The 13,100-nt window shown below is 37.9% G+C and overlaps 1 long non-coding RNA gene across 4 annotated transcripts in view; it reads left to right on the forward strand.

The window, feature by feature from the left end:
* Window positions 1–12,576, forward strand: part of LOC137651305 (uncharacterized) — a 52,099-nt gene extending 39,523 nt beyond the window's left edge. For 3 of the 4 annotated variants that reach the window (XR_011046077.1, XR_011046075.1, XR_011046078.1), the window contains 2 exons: window positions 11,809–11,967; window positions 12,461–12,576. This is a non-coding gene — a long non-coding RNA (uncharacterized lncRNA). Of the gene's footprint in view, window positions 1–9,107; window positions 9,156–11,808; window positions 11,968–12,460 lie in introns of those variants that run through there. The other variant, XR_011046076.1, reaches the window with a different exon arrangement.
* Window positions 12,577–13,100: the final 524 nt, after the last annotated feature.

Below are 13,100 nucleotides of genomic sequence, written 5' to 3' on the forward strand. Positions count from 1 at the left end.
ATCCGCTGCCTCTGGGTCCTGGTATGGCGTCCTTGACCCCTTGTGTCACGAGTGAGAAACTCGGCAATTGGTGGTTTTGTCAGCGCCTGAGACCGTAAACTTTAATACAGCTTCCATATTACCCTTGTAGGCATGCTCATGGTTGGATCACTTGTACAAAAACAGCACAAAGAACTTGTGCAATCAGGCTAAAGCACTAGAATTCCTGATTCACCAATGTGCTTCCCTCTGGGGTAACTGCATCCCTAAGAGAAGGGATGCAGTTAGTAAGTTTGTGCATCAAATGGCTTCGAGGGATTCGTTGGGTCTTCGGGACACCCTGACTCTGGTACATAGATTAATGCTACTATAATTTTTATTTCAAGTTAAAGATGGGATCATTAATGAATTCCTTCTAGGTAGTAGGGTGGCCAGGGCACCAGCCACCCATTGAGATACTACCGCTAGCGAGTTATGGGGTCCTTAGACTGGCCAGACAGTACTACATTTGGTCCTTCTCACTGGTTACGGTTCATTTTCCTTTTGCCCACACACACCGAATAGTCTGTCCTATTCTTTACAGATTCTCCTCTGTCCTCATACACCTGACAACACTGGGATTACCAAACCCTTCTTCTTTGCCCAAGGGGTTAACTACTGCACTGTAATTGTTCAGTGGCTACTTTCCTCTTGGTTAGGGTAGAAGAGACTAGCTATGGTAAGCAGCTCTTCTAGGAGATGAACACTCCAAAATCAAACCATTGTTCTCTAGTCTTGGGTAGTGCCATAGCCTCTGTACCATGGTCTTTCACTGTTTTGGGTTGAGTTCTCTTGCTTGAATGTACACTTTGGCACACTATCTAATTTCCCTTCCACTTGTTTTGTTAAAGTATATAGTTTATATTTATTTTTTCCTTGTTTCCTTTCCTCACTGGGCTATTTTCCCTGTTGGAGTCCCTGGGCTTATAACTTCCTGCTTTTCCAACTAGGGTTGTAGCAGAGCCCAAGATATTTCAAATACTTATGTACATTATGGCCTAAATGGAAGAAGCATCCTTTCAACATGACTAATGGCAAAAAATCAGTTTGTTCATGATCCCAGTATAATTCTTTAGGCTGTAAATCTGATAATAATTCATTTATCATCCAGAACATTCTAAAGTAAGTTCTGTGCTTATTCGATAATATGGCATAAAACACAGGAAAACACCACCGTTTCCTGCCATAAGACAATGAAAACACCACCGTGTCCTGCCATAAGACAATGAAAACACCACCGTGTCCTGCCATAAGACAATGAAAACACCACCGTGTCCTGCCATAAGACAATGAAAACACCACCGTGTCCTGCCATAAGACAATGAAAACATCTTAAATATTCCATCTGCATACCACACATTGGATTTGTGTAAAAGAAACTAACCAACTTCACCTTCCAAAAATTATTCTTTTATCTCCTTGACCATGCTATATGCTTTTAAATATTCTGCAATAGCGTGATTAGGTTTCTATGTTGCATCATATTGAAATCCATCGCATTTAGAAAAAAAGATACACAGCATTTCATTTGATCTCAAACAAGTGCCAAAATATTTCTATGTTGCATCATATTGAAATCCATCACATTTAGAAAAAAAGATACAACATTCCATTTCATCTCAAGTGCCAAAATAGCCTGGCCTCAGGAAGGATGTCGCTATCTCAAAAAGGACGTCGCTACCTCAAAAAGGATGTCATTAAACCAGTTTGGTTCCAAATAGCTGTCTCCAAACAGCTAAACCCAAAAGGCGGCTCCAAAGAAGTCCCATTCCGTAGTATATGACCCCAGGTTCGAGACCTTCTCCATCCCATTGTCCTGTAGTGGACTAGAAACAGCTACTTTTGTTGTTGTAGATTAATACAGGTATTAACATTTGTTGTTTTAAGGATTGTAGTTTGCTTTTGAATATCCAGTTACCGATAAAGTAAGGGGTAAATTTGTGTTGTTGGACTATTGATAGTAGGATTAATAAATGGTGTGAGTTTTACATCCTGCCATACTGCTTTCAAGTTACACATCAGAGCTCCATTCTTTATCTTTAAAAGAGGTATCTTCCACCTTCTTCTTAGACGAGGGATGGTGGAATCTATACAAACCCATTAATCGTCATACAGTTATTCAAAACTGACATCCTCCATAGGGGAAGGTTTTTCATTTGGCCGATACATGTCTCTGTGTACAAGATAGGTTCTATCAGTCTTTTCATCCCTACGAAAGAGAAATAGGAGCTTCCTGGAATCACTTTTTTGCTCCCATATGGGACCAAGGGGTTGGACACTTCCAGGGAAGAAGTTCTAGGGGAACTACAAGCCCACCAACCAGTGAGTCTCCCTATTGACAGAAATTATTCATAGCTATACAAACCCGACTATAACCTAACTTCCCTCCCCAGTCCTGGACCGAAAGGTCATAAGTAAAGCTTTCAGACTGGTGAGAGGGCTTGGCTTCATATCCGCACCCTCCATCAATAGTTTAAGCACTCGTTAAACCATTCTCACAACAGTCTCTATCGTGGGCTGAAACTCTTTACGAGGGGAAGTGTGGAGAAAATTTATACATTCTCATTAATCATATGATGCTACTACATTCCGGTAGGCCCTGCTGCTTCCTCCGGTGCCTTGGATGACCGCGAAGGTAGCAGCAGTAGGGGAATCCGTGTTATGAAGCTTCATCTGTGGTGGATAACGGGGAAGGGTGGGCTGTGGCACCCCTAGCAGTACCAGCCGAACTCTCTAGTCCCTTGTCAGGCTGGGAGGAACGTAGAAGGAGAGGTCCCCTTCTCAGTTTCATTTGTTTGATGTCAGCTACCCCCCAAAATTGGGGGAAGGGCCTTTGTATATGTATGTATGTACATTCAGTCACTCAGTCCTATAGGACTGAAATCAGTGGTTCCCAAACTTTTTCAGGGTGGTGTCCCCCTGGTTTCCAGATGAACTCCTAGAGATCCCTCCCCCCTTGATACACTTTGAACTATGCAACAGAGCATTGCATTCACTTATAATTCTAATGACAATTTTTTCATTTGTAAACTCACATGTTTTGACATAAGATTATGCAAAAACAAAGGAAAAACGTAAACAAGTTATTTCTTAAAGGCTCTTATTGCGACTATGGCACCCAGACACAGCTTATGTCTCACCGCCCACAATGTCAATCCACTGCCCACTTTGGGAAAAACCAATTTAGATTCTCATAAGGCTTTCCACTATTGCATAGTGATTCTAGAAGTTTTATTCCAGCTTTGGAATGATATTCCTAATCAGGTAGTTGAATTGGTGGAACTTCAAAAGTTCAAACTTGCAGCGTTTTTATGTTGAACAGGCTGACTTAGTTTCTTTTTATAGTTTATGTAAGAAAGATCTATTTTAATGCTGTTACTCTTTTTAATGCAATATATTTTATTTCAATTGTTCATTACTTTTTTCTAGTTGATTTATCTCATTTCTTTTCCTTACGAGGGTATTTTTCCATGTTTGAACCCTTCGGCTAATAGCATCTTGCTTTTCCAACTAGGGTCGTATCATGGTCTTCCACTGTCTTGGGTTAAGAGTTCTCTTGCTTGAGGGTACACTCAGGCATACTATTCTATCTCATTTCACTTCCACTTGTTTTGTTAAAGTTTTTATAGTTTATATAGGAGATATTTATTTTAATGTTACTGTTCTTAATTATTTTATATTTCCTTTTTTCCTTTCCTCACTGGGCTATTTTCCCAGTTAGAGCCCCCTGGCTTATAGCATCCTGCTTTTCCAACTAGGGTTGTAGCTTAGCAGGTAATAATAATAATAATAATAATAATGATAATCCCTAAGGGATGCCTAGCCTGACATCTTTAGTTAGGATGTTGAACAGGAATCATGACATTCACTTCTCTTCAGGACCAAAGTACATTGACATATCCTGGGTCGGAAAACCAGTCAGATTGGTCATGCAGGGATTTCCACTCCCCTTAGGATACGTCTCCTTTTATCTGGTTTCTCTTCCTCTTGTTTTTATGAAGTTGTTATAGTTTATATAAGGTAGATCTAATTTGATGTTAATTATCTTGAAACTTTATTTTGATTGTTATTACTTCTCTCGGAGTTCATGTCATTTTTCCTTTCTGTACTGGGCTATTTTTCCCTGTTGGAGCCCTTGGGCTTATAGCATCATGCTTTTCCAACCAGGGTTGTAGCTTGGCTAATAATAATAATAATAATAATAACTTTTGTTCTTTTGGCATTATATATCCTAAAATGTTTTATTTTGATTGATATTTCTTTTCTTGGAGCTCGTTTCATTTTTCCTTTCTGTACTGGGCTATTTTTCCCTGTTGGAGCCCTTGGGCTTATAGCATCATGCTTTTCCAACTAGGGTTGTAGCTTGGCTAGTAATAATGATAATAATAACTTCTTTTATTCTTTTGGCATTACTGTATATATCCTAAAATGTTTTATTTTGATTGTTATTTCTTTTCTTGGAGCTAGTTTCATTTTTCCTTTCTGTACTGGGCTATTTTTCCCTGTTGGAGCCCTTGGGCTTATAGCATCATGCTTTTCCAACTAGGGTTGTAGCTTGGCTAGTAATAATGATAATAATAACTTTTTTTATTCTTTTGGCATTATATATCCTAAAATGTTTTATTTTGATTGTTATTACTTCTCTTAGAGTTCATTTCCTTTTTCCTTTCTGTACTGGGCTATTTTTCCCTGTTGGAGCCCTTGGGCTTATAGCATCATGCTTTTCCAATTAGTGTTTTAGCTTGGCTAGTAATAATAATAATAATAATAACTTCTTTTATTCTTTTGGCATTATATATATTGCATAAACTTATGTGGAAACTTCAATGATTTTTACACATACATACATCTACCAAGGCACTTCCCCCAATTTTGGGGGGTAGCCGACATCAACAAATGAAACAAAACAAAAAGGGGACCTCTACTCTCTATGTTCCTCCCAGCCTTATGTATTTATTCCACTCTTTAACCCTTTAACCCCCAAAGGACGTACTGGTACGTTTCACAAAAGCCATCCCTTTACCCCCATGGACGTACCGGTACGTCCTTGCAAAAAAAGGCTATAAAGATTTTTTTTTTCATATTTTTTATAATTCTATGAGAAAATTCAGGCATTTTCCAAGAGAATGAGACCAACCTGACCTCTCTATGACAAAAATTAAGGCTGTTAGAGCAATTTAAAAAAAGTATACTGCAAAATGTGATGGGATAAAAATAACCCCTTGTGGGTTAAGGGTTGGAAATTTCCAAATAGCCCGGGGGTAAAAGGGTTAAGTCCCAGGTCAAAGGTCAAAGTGAAAGTAGTGCTACCTATCAGGTGGGCAGGTGACCTGACAGCCGGGCGTGTTGACCTCATTGAACGCTTAACGGCCATTTCCAGCTGTGACATAATCATGCTCTTATTAAAGGTCTCCGGTTTGTATGTTTAAAATATTTCCTATGAAACTTTACTATTTTTTGAGTTTTGTATCAGGAAATGTTTAGGCCTGTAAGTCAGGTTAACCCTGGATAGGTACGGTCCTCGGACACCCCTTTAAGGGTATACTCGGACGCGAACGACCCCGACGCCAAAAAAAATTCTTGAAAAATCAGTTTTTGCAGTAACCTCCTTTTTTCTTTTGCCAAAAAAAACTTCAATGAATGCTTGAAACAACTGTAAAGATAAATACTACTCATCTGCAGAAAAACTATTTATTATAAATATTTTAAAAAATTAAGTAGAAAAAAAAAAAAGACCTGACATAAAAATTCATAAAAAAATTTTTTTTACATATATACACAAATCCTTTTAGGAATTGATTCTTGAATGTTTAGGACACATCTTGATGTATTTTGGATGAAGTCAGACCCATGGAGGTGAAGATCTGAAATGAGAAAAAAAGGGTAACTTTTTTTGGCCAAAAAAAATTGTCCAAATTTCATGAATTTTTTTGGGTACCCAAATGAAATAGGAAGTGGCTAATTTTTTTAGGGAATAAACATATGTTATCCTAAAATAGAAATATGTAAAAAAATCTTCATTATTTTGTAAATTACATTTATATCAGGGGCCATATCTAAAGGTAATTTTTTGAGTACTTGGAAATTTCGTAAAAAAATACATATATTTAATATATAATATGATATTTATGCAGGTAAAAATATACCAAAATATCACAAATTCTATAGGGAACAAGAATATATATAGATAGGGCAGCTTACGCTTCGGATATGTCCACAAAATGACCGCCAACCACACTGACTCAGACTCCCTAATGTGCCACTTGAAATGTAGGAAGGGTATGTCAATTTCAAGGTGTTATTTACTAATCTAATTATTATTGGATATGCATAAAAATTGTATGGTGGGTTGCTGGATAATTGTCGATTATTTTACAACTATAAAATTAAAATTCTGACCCAAAAAATTTTTTTTGAAGGGAAATAAAATCGAAAAAAAAAAATGTAAAACAATATTCTAGCTAAAAAAATTTGATGATATTCAATCAAAAAAAAAGTAAACAAAATTTTCCGACAAATAAACATCTAGAGGAATCATTACTCTGTGATAGTTCCTTAGTACGTAGTAATTTTGAAAGAATTGGGAAAAAACGAAAAAATGGCAATCACCGGAAAATCGAACACATACCTATATATACGCCATATCTGGCTAAAAAAAAGATAGGCATGGGTAGCCAGATCATCTAGAAACACTTTCCAACACTATAAAAATATAAGTTTTGCGACACTACTTGCCAATTCCTTACGGTAACATGACTAAGCAAAAAAATGCAAAACAAATAAAAAGGGGCACTCGTGGAAAAATGGCCATTCTAATATACGGCATTTCAGAAAAAAAAAATTTCAGCCACGTGCTAGGCAAACCATCAAGGCATATTTTCCGACAAATAAACATATAAATGAAATATTACTCTGTGATAGTTCCTTAGTACGTAGTAATTTTGAAAGAAATGGGAAAAAACGAAAAAATGGCAATCACAGGAAAATCGTACACATACTTATATATACGCCATATCTGGCTAAAAAAAAAATAGGCATGGGTAGCCAGATCATCTAGAAACACTTTCCAACACTATAAAAATATAAGTTTTGCGACACTACTTGCCAATTCCTTACGGTAACATGACTAAGCAAAAAAATGCAAAACAAATAAAAAGGGGCACTCGCGGAAAAATGCCCAACATTCTAATATACGGCATCTCAGATAAAAAAAAAAGACATGCACTTGTTAGCCCAACCATCAAGGCACACTTTCTAACACATAAACATGAAAAAAAAATCAATAATATATGGCAATTCCTTACTACGTAGTAAATTTTTACAAATATTGAAAAAAAAACAGAAATTGGCAACCGCAGTTAAATACCCAATATACCAATAACTACGTCGTATCTGACAAAAACAAAATCACGCATGGGTAGCCAGATCATCTAGACACACTTTCCAACATTAAAAAAGCAAAAGTTTTACGACACTATTTCGCAATATCTTACGAAAAATGACTTGGCAAAAAAATTAAAAAAAATTAAAAAGGGACACTCGCGGTAAAATGCCCGACATTCTAATATACGACATCTCAGATAAAAAAAAAAGACATGCACGTGTTAGCCCAACCATCAAGGCACACTTTCTAACACATAAACATGAAAAAAAAAATGAATAATATACGGCAATTCCTTACTACGTAGTAATTTTTACAAATATTGAAAAAAAAACAGAAATTGGTAACCGCAGTTAAATACCCAATATACCAATAACTACGTCGTATCTGACAAAAACAAAGTCATGCATGGGTAGCCAGATCATCTAGAAACACTTTCCAACACTAAACAAGCAAAAGTTTTACGACACTATTTGGCAATATCTTACGGAAAAATGACTTGGCAAAAAAATGAAAAAAAATGAAAAAGGGGCAATCGCGGTAAAATGGTCCTCGTGGTGATGAACGACATTTTAACTAAAAAAAAAAACATGCACATGGTAGCCAAACAATCCACCAAGACTTTCCACAACTGATAACCTATACAAGTTGCACCATTCTACGACAATTTCATAATACGTAATAACTTTGATAATTATGCAAACTACCTCAGAAGGGTAAACTCGGACGCGAACGACCCCGACGCGTCTCAGAAATCGGGGAAGGAGTACAGCTACAGCAATGCACATCTGGACACTACTAGAGCGTGTAGGGGAGACACCTCCTGCAGGTCGATCACCCACAAATTCAGTCACAGGGGTGAGTCACGTGAGAAAAACCTGTTTTTTTTTGACGCTCGGGGGTCGCAAACGACCCACCGTACCTATCCAGGGTTAAGCCGACCCTAGGCCAAAATTTAACAAAATTCAACTTGCAAACAATTCGACCTAAACAGTTTTTTTTTAGAACCAATTAGATTTTGTAAGTTGAAGACCTGAAATTCCTTTTATTTGTTGCATTGTTTAATTAACCTTAGTTTGCAGTCATTATGCATTTGTTGACCTGATATGGTATGTGTTAGTGGGATGTTAAAATAACTCCCTTTATATTTGGTATTTATAAGATGTCTTAAAATAAAACTCTCATAGCCTTACCTTTGGAATGGAAAACTAACTAACACACTCTCTCTCTCTCTCCTCTCTCTCTCTCTCTCTCTCTCTCTCTCTCTCTCTCTCTCTCTCTCTCTCTCTCTCTCTCTCTTCTCACCTTTGGAACACACTCTCTCACCTTTGGAACACACTCTCTCTCTCTCTCTCTCTCACCTTTGGAACACACTCTCTCTCTCTCTCTCTCTCACCTTTGGAACACTCTCTCTCTCTCTCTCTCTCTCTCTCTCTCTCTCTCTCTCTCTCTCTCTCTCTCTCTCTCCTCTCTCTCTCTCTCTCTCTCTCTCACCTTTGGAACACACACTCTCTCTCTCTCACCTTTGGAACTCTCTCTCTCTCTCTCTCTCTCTCTCTCTCTTCTCTCTCTCTCCTCTCTCTCTCTCTCTCTCTCTCTCTCACCTTTGGAACACACTTTCTCTCTCTCTCTCTCTCACCTTTGGAACACACACACACTCTCTCTCTCTCTCTCTCTCTCTCTCTCTCTCTCTCTCTCTCTCACACAGAGCAATGATTGCCCAGGCCATTATCCTGTGAGGATAACAGTGCAGGATCCCTCTCAAGGTATCACAAAACAGAAGGCTGTCCCGCCGGGACAGATGCCAGCCCAGTTTGGTTTTTGTCTTCCACTCACCTAGAGGTGAGTCCTCCACAGCAAAGAGCTCCAGGTTTGTATTGCTAGAAAAAAATTCAAATTACTTCCAATTTTGTCATTTGAGCTATAAATGTACACTCCCTTTAGCATCCTCTATCTTATCCCTTTAACCCCCAGGCTATTTGGAAATTTCCAACCCTTAACCCCCAAGGGGTTATTTTTTTCCCAGCACATTTTGCAGTATATTTTTTTTAAATTGCTCTAACAGCCTTAATTTTTGTCATAGAGAGGTCAGGTTGGTCTCATTCTCTTGGAAAATGCCTGAATTTTTTCAAAAAATTATCAAAAACATGAAAAAAAAAATTTTGTATGGCATTTTTTTGCAAGGACGTACCGGTATGTCCATGGGGGTAAAGGGATGGCTTTTGTGAAACGTACCAGTACGTCCTTTTGGAGGTAAAAGGGGTTAACAGCAGAGCTGTATGGTATCCTGACTGTTCTTGAAAAAAGTAGCTTTAATGAAAGAGGGAAATTTTACCATTTTTAGTGATGCAAGTAGTGTGTTGCAGGCATTGACAGTTTTTAATCCTATGAACCCTTTAGTTTTAAACTTTTTAGAGTGGCCGCATATTTGTCGTTCTGCAGGCAAGGAAGTTTAAGTTTTACTGGGTTCCAGGTCATGTGGGGTGTGTCCGGAAATGAAGCTGTTTACAAATTGGCAGAAGAGGCATCAGAAAAACTACTTCCAGGAAGATATCTACATCATGAAATGACTTAGTTTCATTTACCAGCTCCTATATCCCACAGAAAGAAGCGGTTTTACATACGTCATGGAAACAAAATGTTCTTATACAGGTATATTTTATTTTAGTCAGTTGTTGAATCAGTAGAACTTCAAAAAGTTCAAAGTTGGAGCAAATGCCTTTTTGTTGACCAGGCGGACATTAGTCTTTTTATAGTTTATATATGACAGATTTGTTTTTTGACGTTATTAATAGTTTATATATGACATATCTCTTTTGACGTTACTTTTTCTAGAATGATTTATTGTTAATTTGTTCTCTTCAGTTATTTATTTCCTTATTTCCTTTCCTCAACTGGGCTATTTTTCCTCATTGGAGCCCCTGGGCTTATAGCATCTTGCTTTTCCAATTGGGGGTTGTAGCTTGGATAGTATTAATAATAATGATAATAATAATAGAAAGGCTAGAGCATGAATCCTGGGTAATTCTTATATAAGATTATTTTTTCAGTGCCTAAATTTTTCATTATGTTTTCAGCTGGCCTTGACTGATATTTTGTTCGTGTAACTTTCCTGAACCCAACACTATAGGTTGAATTTTATATTTTCAGATGTTGAATATCCATCCATATACCAAAGGCACTTCCCCCAATTTTGGGGGGGTAGCCGACATTAACAAGAAACAAAACAAAAAAGGGGACCTCTACTCTCTACGTTCCTCCAGCCTAACCAGGGACTCAGCCGAGTTCAGCTGGTACTGCTAGGGTGCCACAGCCCAAAGCAATGGCTTTGACACTGCTCCCTGATAATGCCATGAGAAATTAAGAAGCCAACGGGAACTGGTTCGCTGTTGTGATGTCATTCTTCATGTAGCAGGACTTCAGTTTCAGGCCCACCGAAGTGTTTTAGCAGCCTGCTCTCCATATTTTGACTCAATTTTCAAAGGTACGGGTCTCTCTCTCTCTCTCTCTCTCTCTCTCTCTCTCTCTCTCTCTCTCTCTCTCTCTCTCTCTCTCCTCTCTCTCTCTCTCTCTCAATATAGTTGCATGTAAATTATTTTCATTAACAAATGGTTATCCAACATTCACTGCATTTATCTCTCTCTCTCTCTCTCTCTCTCTCTCTCTCTCTCCTCTCCTCTCTCTCTCTCTCTCTCTCTCTCTCTCTCTCTCTCTCTCTCTCTCTCTCTATTATAGTTGCATGTAAATTATTTTCATTAACAAATGGTTATCCAACATTCACTGCATTTCTCTCTCTCTCTCTCTCTCTCTCTCTCTCTCCTCTCTCTCTCTCTCTCTCTCTCTCTCCTCTCTCTCTCTCTCTCTCTCTCTCTCTCTCTCATTATAGTTGCATGTAAATTATTTTCATTTTCAAATGGTTATCCAACATTCACTGCATTTATCTCTCTCTCTCTCTCTCTCTCTCTCTCTCTCTCTCTCTCTCTCTCTCTCTCTCTCTCTCTCTCTCTCTCCCTCTCTCTCTCTCTCTCTCTCTCTCTCTTGGAAAATGCCTGAATTTTCTCAAAAAATTGTCAAAAACATGAAAAAAAAAAATTTTGTATAGCATTTTTTTGCAAGGACGTACCGGTACGTCCATGGGGGTAAAGGGATGGGTTTTGTGAAACGTACCAGTACGTCCTTTTGGGGGGTAAAAGGGTTAACAGCAGAGCTGTATGGTATCCTGACTGTTCTTGAAAAAAAGTAGCATTAATGAAAGAGGAAAATTTTACCATTTTTAGTGATGCAAGTAGTGTGTTGCAGGCATTGACAGTTTTTAAATCCTACGAACCCCTTTAATTTTAAACTTTTTAGAGTGGCTGTATATTTGTCGTTCTATAGGCAAGGAAGTTTTAAGTTTTACTGGGTTCCAGGTCATGTGGGTGTGTCCGGAAATGAAGCAATGGACAAGTTAGCAGAAGAGGCATCAGGAAAACTACTTCCTGGAAGATATCTACTTTATTTACCAGCTCCTGTACCTCACAGAAAGAGAGCGGTTTTACATACGTCATGGAAAAAATGTTCTTATCCAGGTATATTTTATTTTAGTCAGTTGTTGAATCAGTAGAACTTCAAAAGTTCAAAGTTGGAGCAAATGCTTTTTTGTTGACCAGGCAGACAAGAGTCTATTTATAGTTTATATATGACATATTTGTTTTTGACGTTGTTATAGTTTATATATGACATATCTCTTTTGACATTACTTTTTCTAGAATGATTTATGGTTAATTTGTTCTCCAGTTATTTATTTCCTTATTTCCTTTCCTCACTGGGCTTATTTTTCCCTATTGGAGCCCCTGGGCTTATAGCATCTTGCTTTTCCAATTGGGGTTGTAGCTTGGATAGTAATAATAATAATGATAATAATGATAGAAAGGCTAGAGCATAAATCCTAGGTAATTCTGATATAAGATTATTTTTTCAGTGCCTAAATTTTTCATTATGTTTTCAGCTGCCTTGACTGATAATTTGTGTTTGTGTAACTTTCCTGAACCCAACACTATAGGTTGAATTTTATATTTTCAGATGTTAAATATCCATCCATATACCAAAGGCACTTCCCCCAATTTTGGGGGGTAGCCGACTTCAACAAGAAACAAAACAAAAAAGGGGACCTCTACTCTCTACGTTCCTCCAGCCTACCAGGACTCAGCCGAGTTCAGCTGGTACTGCTAGGGTGCCACAGCCCAAAGCAATGGCTTTGACACTGCTCCCTGATAATGCCATGAGAAATTAAGAAGCCAACGGGAACTGGGTTCGCTGTTGTGATGTCATTCTTCGTGTGGGCAGGACTTCAGTTTGACGGCCCACCGATGTGTTTTAGCAGCAGGCCTGCTCTCCATATTTTGACTCGATTTTCACAAGGTACAGGAGTTCCTCTCTCTCTCTCTCCATCCTCTCTCTCTCTCTCTCCTCTCGTCTCCTCTCCTCTCTCTCTCTCTCTTCTCCTCTCTCTCTCTCTCTCAATATAGTTGCATGTAAATTGTTTTCATTAACAAAATGGCTAACAATTTGGCTTAAAAATATCACCCAAAATTTTCCTAAATCTAGCTTGTATTCATAACCATGACTTGCATGCTATCTTTTATTGACAGGAAATTAGAGCATGCTTGTTAGCTATTATATTTATGAAGTATTTTTATTGTCAAAATTGTAGAGTATTCTA

The sequence above is a fragment of the Palaemon carinicauda genome, chromosome 12 (genome assembly GCF_036898095.1).
Source record: "Palaemon carinicauda isolate YSFRI2023 chromosome 12, ASM3689809v2, whole genome shotgun sequence".
In the NCBI taxonomy this organism is placed as follows: Eukaryota; Metazoa; Arthropoda; class Malacostraca; order Decapoda; family Palaemonidae; genus Palaemon; species Palaemon carinicauda.